Here is a 17,524-nt window from a genome sequence, read left to right on the forward strand (position 1 = left end):
TTACCATGGGTCCATTTTATATTGGTGTCATCGACAAACCGCTTCCACCAAGCTGGTTTTAAAGGATAAGATTCCAAGGCTTTCTTCTCAAAATATTCCATGTATAAGTTAGCCACAATTGGCGAGAGGGGTGATCCCATTGCTACACCAGATGTCTGTTCATAAAATGTTCCTTGGAATGTGAATACAGTTGACCTTAAGCAGACTTCAGCTAGCTTTGCGGTCTCTGGATCAGTGACACTTCTTATAACATGAATGGCTTCATCAAGAAGAATCTTCGTGAATAAGGAAACCACGTCAAAGCTCACAAGGATGTCATCCTTTTCCAATCTTTCATTTTTAATAAGATTCACAAAGTCGTGTGATTCTTTAATGAAGGAGTCAGTATTTCCAACCAGGGGCTTTAGAATCTTGGCGACATATTTAGCAAGCTCATAGGTTGGGGAGCCAATAGTGTTAACTATCGGTCTAAGGGGGACCCCATCCTTATGGATCTTGGGTAACCCATAGATTCTAGGGGTGGTTTCACAAGAGGGGGTTAACTTCTTCTTCAATTTTTCGTCAAGGCTGGAATCTGAGATAATCTTTTTTACATCCTTCATAATTTTGGCCATGGGATTACTGTTCAACCTCTTATAACTGCCACAATTTAGGTGATCATTCATTTTCTTAACATAGTCTTCTTTATCAAGGATAACCGCTGCTCCTCCTTTATCTACTTTAAGAACAACTATCCTGTCATTATTTCGTAAGGATCTGAAAGCCTTTTGCTCTTCCTTACTCAAGTTGCTTTTGGGAGCCTTGGCTTTTCTCATGATGAGAGAAAACTCTTGCCTTAATGCTTCTTTGTCCTCAAGAGGGAGGTTGCTAATCCCATCTTCAATGCTACAAATCATCTTTTCAATGGGGAGGCAAATAATATTCTCAACTTAAAAAAAAAAAAAAAACTATACAAAACATTTAAATAATGTATGGTCATAAAAAAATTTGCCCATGAAGAAATCGGATGCCATGGCTCATCTTAGATCTGTATTTAAGATGGATCTATGTTAATTAATGCATAGTTGTATTCCAAATTCAATATTGAAATATACAAGGCTGACTCACTTTGACAACTGCCCACATACAACAAAAATTCAAATCTTTTAAAGAATTTTTCTAATCGAGCTCATTAATGATAGACAAATTTAAAATGAATTGTTTACATATATAATGTTGATTCAGGTTCTAAAAACCTTCTTTATCATGTTGGTTCATGTTCACATCAAATTTCATTTTAAAAAAAAATTAAAAAAAAACTAATTCTTAGTAGATTATTAAATCAACAAACAATGCTGACTCAGTTACATAACTCCTTACATAAAATTCAAATCTTATACAAAGCTCTTTCTTGTTAGGCTCAGTAATGCAAAATCAAATCTCAAAAACCCCTTGCTAAATTCAAATCTTATACAAGCTCTTTCTTGTTAGGCTCAGTAATGCAAAATCAAATCTCAAAAACCCCCTTCCTTATCATGTTGCTTCAAAGTTCACCCCTTCCTTATCAAGCTGGTTCAAGTTCATAACTTCCCACATACTAAAACAAAATTCCTGAACTGAGAAAAAGCCTTTTCATGCTGGTTTGGTTCAAGTTCATAGCTTCCCACACATACTAAAACAAAATTCTTGAACTCTCATTTAAAAAAACTTTTTTTATTTAGCTTATCAATGCACAATTAGTTTCATAACTAAACGTTGGCATGTACAATATTGAATCAGGTTCACAACTTCCAAAGAACATCTTTCTCACCGGGCTCATTAATATATAGCTATATTCATAACTAAATGTTTACACAAATAATGTTGACTCAGGTTTAGAAAACCCTTCCTTATCAGGCTGGTTCGGGTTCATAATTTCCCACCTACAAAACAATTTTCATGAAGCTTGCTTCTTAATGCATATTTAGATTCACGAATAAACATACTATGATGTCTGAGGTTCATAACTTCCCACATGCTCAACAAAAATCCAACTCTTATACAAACCTTTCCACTATAGGGCTTGTTAATGCAGAGTTAGATTCATAACTAACGGTTTCCATATATAATGCTGATTCAAATTTATAATTTCATAAATTTTGAAAAAAAATCAAATCTATTGGAACTCATTTCTTAAGTTCAGACTTCTTATTGGGCTTATTAAAGCAGGGTTAGATTCATAACAAAGTGATTACACATGTAATGCTAATTCAGGTTTATAATTTCAGAAATTTTGAAAAAAAAAATCAAATTTATTAGAATCTCTTTCTTAAATTCAGTTTTTTTTATTCGGCTTATTAATGCAGAGTTAGATTCATAACTAAGTGTTTACACATATAATGTTGTTGTAGGTTCATACAAAAATTCAAGTCTCACCGAATCCTTTTCTTAAATTCAAATTTCTAATTGGACTCATTAATATAGAGTTAGACTCATAACTATATATTTACAAATAATATATAGATCCAAATTTATAAATTTACACATTTTAACCCAAAAAAAAACAAAATTATATTTTAACAACTTAAAAAATAAATAAATAAAAATAAAATATAATCTCAAAAAATTACTTTTTTAAATTTAGATCTCAAGCAACACCTTTCTAAATTAAATCATGTGGAACCGTCTTTTTCTGTTAGGCTTACAGTCAATCATAACTAAAGCCTTACATGTATAATCTCAATGGGTTTATCTTTTAATAATAAGGGTTATTTTTCCTGGGAGTTCACATGTTAAATTCTGAAATGCTGCAGGGTATTTACATTGGAACTAGCTATTGTTGGTTAATATTAGTGTCGGGGATATCAATATTTTCATTGTTACTTATAAAGTAATTTAATAAATTAACTGAAATTTAAAATTACAAAACTACAAATCCATTCTTATTTATAACTTATAATTATAAGTTAACTTAATGGGTTAACTGGACTTTAATATTTGCTAAATTACAACCAAATCTCTCCCAATGAAGGAAACTTTCCGGAGGGTGTCTCTAGAATGTCTATTCCATTATTTTATATATATGAGAGAAAAAGAAAAGAACAATATAAATAATAAATTAATAAATACCCTGAGTAGAACAAGTGTTACTGGTCTGGCAGCTTCAAGGACAACTTCCATAGCACTTTGGAGAAACTCCTTTAAAGAATTTGCAGCCTCTTCAGGGTTGTATGCATAGCCAGTTAAACCTGGTTTCACCGGCCACAAATTAATCAATGAAATACTTTGGAGAAACTCCTTTAAAGAATTTGCAGCCTCTTCAGGGTTGTATGCATAGCCAGTTAAACCTGGTTTCACTGGCCCCAAATTAATCAATGAAATTTAATGAACTTTTATATATGTAAAGATAAAGATGAAGTTAAGTATCTCTTAATGAAATGAAGTAAATTGGGGATACTCTTTTGGCAAACTCTATGCCAACTCCATTAATGGGAAATTGGAATGAACTCCATATTGTCTCCAAAGTTGTAAACATGGACTCTGCTCCCAGTGCTGCCAGCATCGAATACAATCGCATACCGCCTGCCTTTATATGAATTTTTTTTGGGCAACAGTATTGCATTAACAGATTAATGCAAGGAAGTTAAAGAGTTTTATGGCGGTCTTGCTGTAAATTGTCACCGCCTTTGCCCCTGTTAAAAAATTAAATAACTATATAAAATATTTAAATAATATGGACTCATAAAAAAATTACATAAAAGATTTAATTCACTCAATTCATCTTAAATCAGTATTTAAGATTAATCTATGTTAATTAATACACAGTTATATTCCTAACTCAATGTTAAAATGTACAAGGCTGACTCAGTTTGACAACTTCCCCTTCCCCTGTACAACAAGAATTCAAATCTTTTAAAAATCTTGTCTAGTCCGGCTCATTAATGCATAGACAAATTTAAAATGGAATGTTTACATATATAATGTTGATTCAGGTTCTGAAAACCTTCTCTATTATGTTGTTTCATGTTCACATCAAATTATATATATATATATAATTAAATTATTAAATCAACGAAACAATGCTGACTCAGCGAAATTATTTCTTATTAAATTATTAAATCAACAAAACAATGCTTACTCGGGCACATAACTTCTCGCATAAAGTTCAATTCTTATACAAGCTCTTTCTTATTAGGCTCAGTAATGCAGTGTCAAACCTCAGAAAACCCCTTCCTTACCCCTACCTTATCATGTTGGTTCAGGTTCATAATTTCCCACATACTAAAACAAAATTCTTGAAATCTCATAAAAACCTTTTTTATTGAGCTTATCGATGCACAATTAGTTTCATAACTAGATGTTGACATTTACAATATTGAATCGGGTTCACAACTTCCAAAAGACTCAACAGAAATTCAATTCTTACAAAACATCTTTCGCTGATTAATACATAGCTACATTCATAACTAAATATTTACACAAATAATGTTGACTCAGATTCAGAAAACCCTTCCTTATCATGCTGGTTCGGGTTCCTAATTTCCGACTTACAAAAAAACAATTTTCATGAAACTTGCTTCTCAATGCATATTTAGATTCATGAACTAACATACAATGATGACTGAGGTTCATAACTTCCCACATGCTCAACAAAAACCCAACTCTTATACAAATCTTTTCACTATAAGGCTTGTTAATGCAGAGTTAGATTCATAACTAATTGTTTCATATAATACTGATTCAAGTTTATAATTTCACAAATTTTGAAAAAAAAAATCAAATCTATTGGAATTCCTTTCTTAAATTCAGATTTCTTATTGGACTTATTAATGCAGGGTTAGATTCATAAGTGAGTGATTACACATGTAGTGCTGTTTCAGGTTTATAATTTTACAAATTTTGAACAAAAAAATCAAATCTATGGGAACTCCTTCCTTAAATTCAGATTTCTTATTGGGCTTATTAATGTAGAGTGAGATTCATAACTAAGTCATTACACATGTAACGTTGATTCAGGTTCATAACCGGGCTTATATTCATAACTAGGTGTTTACACATATAATGTTGTTGTAGGTTTATACAAAAATTTCAAGTCTCACGGAATCTTTTCTTAAATTCAAATTTCTAATTGGACTCATTAATGCAGAGTTAGATTCATAATTACATATTTACACATATAATGTAGACTCAGATTTATAAATTCACTATATTTTAACAAAAATAAATCTAACCTTATATATTCACATATTTAATAAAATAAAAAATCAATCTAATCTCACAGAACTATTTTTTTTAAATTTAGATCTAAAACAACACATTTCTCAATTAAATCCTATGGAACTTTTTGTTGAAAATAGCAACAAGAAATGCTAAAAATAGAAATACTAAAAATAGCATTGCTATAAATAGCATTTCAGGTACCAGTGTTTAAAATAGCAACAAGGAATGATAAAATAGAAATGCTAAAAATAGCATTGTTATAAATAGCATTTCGCGATAAATTTCAATTTTAATTAGTCCTTGAACTAAAATTGAGAATTCAAATTCAAATTTGATCTTAGCAGTTGTTTAAAAAATCATTAATTAATTCATCTTGAGTTAATTAGTTCGAGAAAATCAAACATGAAGTCTATATGAAGACATGCAACAGTTATCCCTTTGATTGAGGAAGTTATCCCTTAATTAAGGAGATCATGATGAATTGTACTTTGAGTCGTAATAAGTTAGCTCAGTTAACTGAGCTAAGTCCAGTTAGATTAGTTCCAACAATTTGTGGAACTGATTGTGAGTTCAGTTAGTTAATGCATGCATGCATGTAACTAGTGTACTTCAGATAACTGAATATTCTCTCATAAATAACTCATGCATGTCAGTTCAGTCAGAGACCTAGTTGAGATCAGAGGATGGGACAGTGTACTATCAGTTGTAGGAATATTCCATTGAGGATATCTCTTGCATGCAGAAGGAATTCATTCCTTGAGGATTGCGCAGTTATTTCTGAGTTTGGTGAGTTGTGTGAGAGGCGAATTCACACAGGTGGCAACCAGAGCACTCAGGAGAAACTGCGCAAGGAAATAGGAGGCTTGGAGGACTGAGGGAAGGCATATGTTATGTCTATTCAGTCTATGAGCAGCATTTGAGGGATTGTACTGAGAGTTGGATAGCTTGTAAGCTAAAGCTTTGTGTAATCCTGAGATATTTCCACTTGTATGATAATACAGAGATCAGGGTTTTTAGTTGAGGCTTTCCTCAGAGTATTCTTCTGTGTTATGTGTGATTGATTTCTTCTTCATCTGTTATATATGTTCTAATTGATCTTGCTCAAAATCGATTAAGCTTCTGCAAGTCTAATTGTAGAAGTAGATTAAGTATATTGCTTTAGTTACATTGCTTTATCAGTTTAATCTACGGTGAAATTTCTACATGGTATCGGAGCCAAGTTGATCAAAGCAGAGAACAATATACTGTGAAGGGATAAGTACGAAGTTTTGAAGTTCTTGATTGTAGGTACAAAATCGATTTCTTATCACATCTCAAAGTTCACCAATGGCGTTCAATGGCTTGAGACTCGAGTATGCCGTGGATGGGAGCCCGAATTACATAGTCTGGAAGAAACGCATGGAAGCAGTGTTAGAGGACAATGGGTTGAAGGACTTTATTGATCAAGAAGTCCCCAAGCCAGCAACAACTAATGCTACAAAATTGGCGGAATGGAAGAAATGTGTAGCGAGAGCGAGGAGGATTCTTCTGGAGGGAGTTAGGGACCATATTGTCTCGAGTCTCCATGAGAAGGAGACTCCGTTTTCAATGTGGAAGACATTGAAAGATCTCTATCAGAACAAAAGCGACCAAAGGAAGATGGCGCTGAAGGACAAGCTTCGGAAAATCAAGTGTGAAAAGGGTGACACGATCCCTCCATATCTGAACAAACTCACCACCTGTAGGAATGAGCTTGGAAGTGTAGGAATCATGACAGTTGATGATGATATGGTGATTCTTGCTCTCCTCGGTCTTCCTAACAGTTGGCATAGCTACCGGGACTCAGTGAATGGAAGAGAGAAACTGTCAGATTGGGAACAACTATGGTTGGATTTGATGCAGGAGGAGATCAAGAGAAGCACCAGAGATGGTTCTTCATCCAAAGAAGATGAAGAAAATTGCGCCTTAGCGATTAAGGCAAGAAAAGGAAAGGAGAAGGATTCTCATCTCAAATCGAGTTCTTCTCATGGAGGGAAGAAGATTGACAAATCTAAAGTGAGATGCTTTAATTTTCATGAGGTGGGCTATTATGCAACTAATTGTCCATTGAAGAAATCCAAGAAAGGATCCAAGGAAGGATCTGAGGGAGAAGCATTGGCCTCTCAGTTTGAATTGGATTTTACCCGCATTGCATGCATGGTTTCATCGATGATGGGTTGTGGTTGGTTTCTTGACAGTGGAGTCTCGTTCCACATGACCAGCAATAAGATTTTTTCAGTACTTTGGAGGAGAAAGACCTCTAGATGCGCATAAAGATGCGTAATGATGAAAAGTATAGTGTTTCAGGAGTGGAGACGGTTGCTTTTCAGAGGGAGCATGGAGCTCGCATCGCCTTGACAGATGTGAAGTATGTGCCAGGACTGAAGAAGGACTTGGTATCAATCACAATGTTGGAGGACAAAGACTATGATGTAGTCTTTAGTAAGGGAAAGGTTTTCTTTAGACACATCACCACGAGACAAGTGAAGTAGATCAGTTCACGAGTCAAGAACCTGTATGCTCTTAAGGTTCAAAATGCATGCAAAGCCTTGAGGAGCAAGGCAACTATTGGAGACTTGGTGGTTGAGAGGGAGAGTACATTACCTCTCAACATGCAGCACCAGAAGAAGTCTCAGACAATTGTGGAGGAGTCACAATTGGTGAAACAACTTCAAGAGGTTGTGGAGTAGCCACAACTGGAGAAACCGAGAGGAGACCGAGTGGAGGCATCCACTCATGTAGAGACCTCCAGTAGGGGGAAATTTTTTGAGCTAAGTGGGCAGAGAGATCACATGCATCCATACCTCCAGGTGTGAGGTGGGGCGATGTGAAGTGATAGTCCCAAGAAGACTGAAATAGGGGTAGGATCTTTGAGGTACCCAACCTCTTTGATTAGACCTTTCTACGAGAGCCCCGACGAGGAGTAGCAGGACTGGCTAAGTGGGTAGAGACAGATGCGGATGGAGCGACAGAGGAAGCTTCAGCATCAGAGGATGTTTCTAGCCCAACAGGGAGGTCAGTTGGGAGATTAGTTACTTACTTCTCAGTAACTCAGTTGTAGTGCAATAGTGGGTAGCACAATGCAAGATGATGAGAGGAGGTGCAGTGCGGAGGTAGTGCTGGGAGACAGGACCAATAGCAGCACGGATGCAGCAGGAGGAATCAGTGTGATTGATGCAGCCAGAAATCAAAGTGACAGAGGCTAGAGTAGTCAGATACTGAAGGGCACAAAGGTGCAGAGTTTTCGGTCGACAGAGGCAATAACATTCAGAGACTTTGATGACAAAGGCATCATTCTAATTCAGGTTGGATATTTTTGTTTTTGGAGTTGCTGGAGCAGCAACACTTGAGAGAAGTGTTGCATGCAGAACATTCCAAAGGTTCAGGATCAGGTTCGAGTTGAATGCCTTTCTTGTTGAGAGGGAGTGTTGAAAATAGCAACAAGAAATGCTAAAAATAGCATTGCTATAAATAGCATTTCAGCCTTCAAGTACCAGTGTTGAAAATAGCAACAAGGAAAATAGAAATGCTAAAAATAGCATTGTTATAAATAGCATTTCAGGATACATCCCAATTTTAGTTAGTCCAACTAAAATTGAGAATTAAAATTCGAATTTGATCTTAACAGCTGTTTGAAAAATAATTAATTAATTCATCTTGAGTTAATTAGTTGGAGAAAATCAAACATGAAGTCTATGTGAAGACATGCAACCGTTATCCCTTTGATTGAGGAAGTTATCCCTTGATTAAGGAGATTAGGATGAGTTGTACTTTGAGTTGTATTAATTAGCTCAGTTAACTGAGCTAAGTCCAGTTAGATTAGTTCCAACAGTTTGTGGCACTGATTGTGAGTTCAGTTAGTTAATGCATGCATGCATGTAACTAGTGTACTTCAGATAACTAAATATTCTCTCATAAATAACTCATGCATGTCAGTTCAGTCAAAGACCTAGTGGAGACCAGAGGATGGGATAGTGTACTATCAGTTGCAGGAATATTCCATTAAGGATATTTCTTACATGTAGAAGGAATTCATTCCTTGATGATTGCACATTTATTTCTGAGTTTGGTGAGTTGTGTGAGAGGTGAATTTACACAGGTGGCAGCCAGGGGACCCAGGAAAAACCGTGCAAGGAAATAGGAGGTTTGGAGGACTAAGGGAAGGCATATGTTGTGTCTATTCAGTCTATGAGCAGCATTTGAGGGATTGTACTAAGAGTTGGATAGCTTGTGAGCTAAAACTTTGTGTAATTCTGAGATATTTCCACTTGTATGATAATACAGAGATCAGGATTTTAGCTGAGGCTTTCCCCTGAGTATTATTCTGTGTTCATGTGTGATTGATTTCTTCTTCATCTGGTATATGTGTTCTAATTATTCTTGCTCAAAATCGATTAAGCTTCGGCAAGTCTGATTGTAGAAGTAGATTAAATATATTTCTTTAGTTACATTGCATTATCAATTTAATCTTATAGTCAACCATAAGTTGCGCTTAAGTCAATCATAACTAAAACCTTACATGTATAATCTCAATGGATTTATCTCTTAATAATAAAGATTTTTTTCCTTGGGAGTTCACATGTCAAATTCTGGAGTGCAGCAAGGTATTTACATTGGAGCTAATTATTATTTATTGATATTAGTATGAGGTTAACGAGATATCAATATTTTCATTTTCACTTATAAACTAATTTAATAAATTAAATAAAATTTAAAATTACAAAACTACAAATCTATTCTTATTTATAACCTATAATAAGCTAACTTAATAGGTTAAGTGGACTTCAATGTTTGCAAAATTACAACCAAATCCCTCCCAAGGAAGGAAACTAGACGAAGGGTATCTCTAGAATGTCTATTTCACACACACATAGAACAATATAAATAATAAAGTACCCCGAGTAGAACAAGTGTTGCTGGTCTGGCAGCTTTAGGGACAACTTCCCTAGCACTTTGGAGAAACTCCTTTAAAGAATTTGCAGCCTCTTCAGGGTTGTCTGCATAGGCAGTTAAACCTGGTTTCACCGGCCACAAATTAATCAATGAAATTTAAAGAACTTTTATATATGTAAAGATAAAGATGAAGTTAAGTATCTCTTAATGAAATGAAGTAAACTGGGGATACTCTTTTGGCAAACTCTATGCCAACTCCATTAATGGGAATGAACTCCATATTGTCTCCAAAGTTGTAAACATGGGCTCTGCTTCCAGTGCTGCCAACATCGAATACAACAGCATACCGCCTGCCTTTATATGAAATTTTTTGGGCAACAGCATTGCATAACCAGATTAATGCAATGAGCTGGTTAATGCAATGAGCTTTATGGCGGTCTGGCTGTAAATTGCCCTCGCCCCCGCCGCCGCCCCTGCCTCTGCCCCCGCCCCTGCCTCTTCCTCTTCTGCAAACGAAGTATTTGGTTCCCGCCAATGCTCTATTTAAACTCTCCCATAATAAAATAAAATAAAGTTAAAGATGAATCTCATCACAGCCAATTTTTGGTATGTATTTTCTTATTTTCACAAGAGGTTAACTCTCTGTTAAAATATGCGCTTTGTTATTTTGTAAACCTTATTATATTTCCATACTTAATGTAAATAATCTCAATATAGATTGCATGCGGTCCAATATTTTAGTCATATATATAGTATCTACCAAATCCCCATCAGTCATAGTTCTCGGACAATATATCTGAGATAATGCTCTTGTATTTTGTTATTTTTCGTGCTGAAAAAAAAACTCAACGCATTTGGCTGCACTTGATTTGCATTCCGAATTTTGTCACGCTTTAAATCTGTAAACAATATTATAACATTGTTGTCCCGACTCCCGATTCACAGGCTATAGCGCACAAGATTAGATTTTATCCGGTCAAATCTTTAGTGGGTATTAATTGGTCCATCAAAATAGCAGATGTGAAGAACAGAGTGTAAATTCTATTAGTGTAAATTCTATTAGGTTAACAATACGTGTTTATTTTAAAATAAACCATATTTAACGCTTAAAAAAAGCAAAATCTTGTATAGTCAATTTTAACCCCTGCATCCCTCCATCACCTTAGCCCAGCCAAAGAAAGCGGGTTGAATTTTCAAAGTCAACGAGTTAAATGAAAAAGCAAAATCCGAATACATCGAGATACCTTGAGGTAGCAAGTAATAAAAGTCTCGGCACACGTACCACCGATCCTTCTCTTTTCGATTTTAGATAATAGTTTAATTAGGGTTTAAATTTGTTTCGAAAATTATAGATATTTTAGTAAAATTTTATAAAAATTTTTGTAAATTTAAATTATAGTTGTTAAATTTCAAGATTTTTGATAGCGCTGAATTTATTTTCATATTATGGATATTTGAGTAATTTTATTAAACAGATTTTTTTTGTAAATCTTGGTTATAACAGTTAAATTTCAAGATTTTGCATAGGTCATAGGTTTTTGTTGGTGCTGAATCCATTTCCATAATAAAAAACAAAATTCAAACCCTCCTAATTCCATATTTAAAAAAAAAAAAAATCAGATTATTGAAATTATTATTTTAAATAGTGAAAAGTTACTAGTTGAAGTTATCATCTTAAATAGTGAAAAGCTATGGTACCCCTCTCTCTCTATATATATAGTTGTGAAATAAATTTTCAGCCACATCTATAGAAGTGTCAATTTTAAATGGCTGGGAGATTTTGAACAATGATTGATGGTTCATTTTTAGTTTTTCAGACACTTGAGAAATCAATAGAAAATGATATCACTAATTCTTATTTTTTTATTATTATTATTTTAATATTGATGGTTAGTTTTTGTATCGTTAAATGTCACAACATCAATTTATGAGTTTAAATTAATAATTTTTTTTAAATAGTTAGTAAATTTTGATAAACATCAACCCATGGTAAACATCAAAACACATACTATTTTTTTTAGATTGCATTGAAAATAATCATAAAAAAAAAAATAACAAATTGTAACTTTCTTTTATAATTAATTATAAAAGAATTAATATAATAGTTAAATACATATACATTTAAAATAACCTCTAGCAATATTTTTAATTGTGAAGAGTCACTTTACTTTACAATTCTTAACTTGAAAATAGCTATGATTACAATACCATAACTAATCAATATCACAGATTTAATATGACATTTGTTAATATAACATTTTTTTAATTAATTAATTCAAAAAACATAAATAATTTGAAAATAAATCTTAAATTTTGATTTATAAATATTATTATAAATATTCCAAAAAATAAATATTACTTTTTATTAATAATTAAAATAAAATTAAAATAATTTTTTTCTAAATAAATCACATTAGTATTTTAAAATGAAGAAACCCTTGAACAAATTACATAATTATAATAAAAATACAACCATAAATAAATAATAAATAAATAAACTAACCAATTAAAAATTTCTTAAAATAATAAATAAATAAACTAACTAATTAAAAATTTCTTAAAATTAACGTTGGAAAAGTTCACTTGCTTAAATTTGCCACACATATATTCAAAAATAAAAACAAACAAACAAACATGTAACCAATTCCTGGAACCACCCAAGTAAAGAATTTGGAAAAAAAAATATGGGTACTCTCTCGGTTAAGATCACACCCGACGAGATGAAATACATAGAAAATGTACTATCCACTCGTGGCTTCTCTGGAAACCGAATTGCCGATGCCTTTAAGGATCTGACGTGGATGAACTCAGAAACACCTCCTCTCTCTTCATAGAAGGATGCCATTGGTGATTTTTAACATCGTTCTCTGCCAATAAAGCGAACTCGTCAGTCTATAACGGATATACCTATTTTGTCTTTTATTTTAAACTTGGATACATGAAGAGTAGAGACATATTATTTAAAATTATATTAATATAATTTTAAGATAATAATTTTAAAAATTATAATTATAATTATATATTAAAATTTATTTATATATGTATGTGTATGGGAAATTTTAAAATAATATTAAATCTTTTAAAAATAAATTTTAAAATATGATGTAATTCTAAAATGAGTATTTTATTTTTTATTTAATTGGTATAAAAGTTTAATAGTGAAATTATTATTTGATTGAAATTTTTGGGGTAGATTATTTGGTAAAAAGATATATGTGTATATTAATTGACCATAGGTGTATTATTAAGACATTTTTTGTGTCAATATTGGTTAAAAACATTATTTACCTATGTTTATTATAGGGATATTTATAGGAAGGAATCAATAATGTGTAAGTGTGAGACAACCCCATTTCTATTTATTATTATAAAATAAGATTTAAATGTAAATAAATCTAAAACAATAAAATATTAAGACAATTTGGAGATCAATAAGTAGAGAGATTAATATATAACACAATTACATAAAAGTATGTGTGTTATAATGTCAAATTACAGAAAACTATGTGTGTGTTATAACGTCAAATTACAGAAAACCACATATTTTTGTTGAGAGAAGCTTCTAATGTAAATGCTTTCCAATTTTTCAATGTAATCTAGTTGTGGTTTAGAAATATCTTATGCTCTTATGTTGTCCCATATCCAGTATGGGAAGTGGTTCATGGCAAGATATAAGTTCCAACATACTATTTTGATTATGCTAATGGTTGTAGTCAAATGGAAGTGGTGAGGTTTGTTTGGGTGCTTGTTACCTATTTTGTGGTCATTGAGACTTGTCTTCTAATTCCATGCCTGTGAAACAATAATATTGTCCTTTTTATGGGACATATACTATTTTGGCAATCTGTTAATTTGTGGTCCTAAAAATTATGGAACTCATACCAGACATTAACACAAAGAGCACCTCAATCAAAGTCCTAGAAGTTATGCCTCACTCTGCTTGCATCCCAACACTCAACATTAGGCGATATTTTTTTCCGTACTTTTTTATCTTGTAAAGGCACTTTTATATCAACTTCATGCCACTCCATTGAATTATTTTCCTTCTCATGATGCCAGTAGTTCGCACAATAACTCTAGGGTTTCTTGCATTATATTAAGAATTAAAGGTTTCAATGGTTGGGCTCTCAAACACATCATACCTCTCTAAAATTTCTAAATTATTTAGTGTACACCATATACCAATATGCTATCTTGTGTTTTCACTTCCTAGATGGACTATAACCCTTTGGATGTTTACATGCACCACTTGTTTTTTTCTCTCCACATATGTAGCATCCTTGTTCTAACATAACGATTCAACATTTTCCCAGTAGTGACAAAGATAGGTCATTACCAACATGTATATTTTCATGATAGCATTGACACAAGCCACTTTGTAAAGGCACTTTTATATCAACTTCATGCTACTCCATTGAATTATTTTACTTCTCATGATGCCAGTAGTTCGCACAATAACTCTAGGGTTTCTTGCATTATATTAAGAATTAAAGGTTTCAATGGTTGGGCTCTCAAACACATCATACCTCTCTAAAATTTCTAAATTATTTAGTGTACACCCTATACCAATATGCTATCTTGTGTTTTCACTTCCTAGATGGACTATAACCCTTTGGATGTTTACATGCACCACTTGTTTTTTTCTCTCCACATATGTAGCATCCTTGTTCTAACATAACGATTCAACATTTTCCCAGTAGTGACAAAGATAGGTCATTACCAACATGTATATTTTCATGATAGCATTGACACAAGCCACTTATTATTTTCAGCATAACATTATTCTCTAAGAAGATACACCTCATGTTGTAGTGGACCATGCTATTGAAAATTGGCAACAAGAAATTGCTAAAAATAGAAGTGCTAAAAATAGCAGTTTGCGCATCAGTGTTGGATTGGACAATAGGGAATGAAAAATGGAAGTGATAAAAATAGAATTTCTATTTTTAGCAGTGCAGTGTGGATTCCTATTTTAGTCAGTCCCTGGACTAGAAATAGGAAGTAAAATTCGAATTTGGTCTTACCAGCAGTTTGACTATTAATTAATTCAGTTTGAGTTAATTAGTTAAGGAAAATCAAACTTGAAGTCTTTGTGAGAACATGCAATAATTTCTCCACTGGTTGGGGAATGTGTCCTTGATTTGCTCCACTGATTGAGGAATTAAGGATGAGTTCTATATTGAGAGGATCAGTTGACTTAGTTTAACTTAGTCAAGTCTAGTTAGATTAATTTAACAAGCTGTTAAATTAGTGAGATTCAGTTTGTTGATGCTTGCATGCATGTGACAATTGGTATTTTTAGATACTAAGTATTCGCTCATGGATAACTAATGCATGTCAGTTCAGATAGAGATCCAGTTGAGATCAGATGAGGGACAATGTACTATCAGTTGCTAGGATATTCCTAGTGAATATTGCTTGCATGAGGAAAGAATATTATTCCTTAGTACTGCATAGTTGGACCTGAGGTGACAGCAGGTATGATTTGGGCCAATTCACACATGTTATGTGATTGGACCCCAATCAAAACTGCGCAAGGAAATAGGGGCTTGGAGGACTTGTGGAGCCTATATATACAGGCCTAGATAGTCCATGAGCTACATCATCAGAGTACAGAGAGAGCATGATAGCTTTTGAGCTGATTCTTTTTGTATGTTGTTGAGGATTTCCACTTGATTGATAATACAGAGATGGGGTTTTAGGCTGGTGCTTTCCCCAGGTTATATCTTCTGTGTTATGTGTGATTGATTCCTTCTTATCAGTTATATGTGTTCATGCTTGATGTTGCTCATGGTTTATTAGCTTCCGCAAAGTTTATGGTAGATGTAGATCTAGTATTATGCTTCAGTACATTGCATATATCAGTTTGATCTGCAGATGAAATTTCTACATGATATCAGTGAGCTAGCTGATTTGTAGAGAAAATTCTACATGGTATCGAAGCATAGGTGATCAAGGAAGAACAATATATAAGAAGGAAGAAGTTTGTGGTTTCTAGATATAGATATCGAGTTCTTATCACATTTCAGATTTCATCAATGGCATTCTATGGTTTGAGGCTTGAGTATGCACTGGATGGCAGCTCAAACTATATAGCCTGGAAGGATTGCATGGAGGCAGTATTAGAGGATAATGAGGTGAAGGACTTCATTGATCAAGAATTCCCCAAGCCTTCAAGATCTAATGCCCAAGAGTTGGCGGAATGGAGGAAGTGTGTGGCTAGAGCTAGGAGAATCATTCTGGAGGGAGTTCGAGATCACATTGTCTCGAGCCTCCATGGGAAGGAGACTCCGTTTTCGATGTGGAAAACATTGAAAGATCTTTATCAGAATAGCAGTGATCAGAGGAAGCTAGCACTTAAGGACAAACTTCGAAAGATCAAGTGTGAAAAGGGCGACACGATCTCTATGTATCTGAACAAGATCACTTCATGCAGGGATGAGCTTGCAAGTGTAGTGGTCATGACAACTGATGATCACACGATGAGTCTAGCACTCCTTGGCCTTCCTAAGAGCTAGCATAGGTACCAGGACTCGGTTAATGGAAGGGAGAAATTGCCAGATTGGGAACGACTATGGTCGGATTTGATGCAGGAGGAGATCAGACGGAGCACCAGAGACGGTTCTTCATCCATGGAGGATGAAGAGAACTGTGCCTTAGCGAGTAAGGCGAAGAAGGGGAAGGAGAAGGTTTCTCTTTCTGAATCCAGTTCTTCCCATGGTGGGAAGAAGGTTGACAAATCAAAAGTGCGATGCTTTCGTTGTCATGAGGTGGGCCATTTTGTTACAAATTGTCCATAGAGGAAATCCAAGAAGGGATCTAGGGAAGGATTTGAAGGTGAGGCACTTGCTTCACAGTTCAAGTTGGATTTCACACTCTTCGCATGCATGGTTTCATCCATGGTGGGAAGTGGTTGGTTTCTTGATAGTGGAGCTTCTTTCCACATGACCGGCGACAAGAGTTTGTTCAGTACTTTGGAGGAGAAAGATCTCCAGATACTCATAGCGATGGGTAATGATGAAAAGTATAGTGTCTCAGGTGTAGGCATGGTTATTTTTCAGAGGGAGCATGGAGCTCGCCTTACCTTGATCAATGTCAAGTATGTACCAGGACTGAAGAGAAACTTGGTGTCGGTTGCGATGCTGGAAGATAGAGGCTATGATGTAGTCTTCAGTAAGGGAAAGGTTTTCCTTAGACACATCATCACTAGACAGGTGAAGCAGATCGGTTCATGGGTCAAGAACCTGTATGCTCTTGAGGTTCAAGATGCATGAAAAGCCTTGAGCAGCAAGGCAACTGATGGAGACTTGGTGGTTGAGAGGGAGGGTATATTACCTCTCAACATGCAGCGCCAGAAGAAGTCTTAGATGATTATGGAGGAGCCACGATTGGTGCAGCAGGTTCAGGAGGTTGTGGAGCAACCACAATAGGGGAA

This window comes from Pinus tabuliformis, chromosome 1_1, assembly GCF_031772625.1.
Source record: "Pinus tabuliformis cultivar Carrire ecotype Pingquan chromosome 1_1, CPIR1, whole genome shotgun sequence".
Taxonomy (NCBI): domain Eukaryota; kingdom Viridiplantae; phylum Streptophyta; class Pinopsida; order Pinales; family Pinaceae; genus Pinus; species Pinus tabuliformis.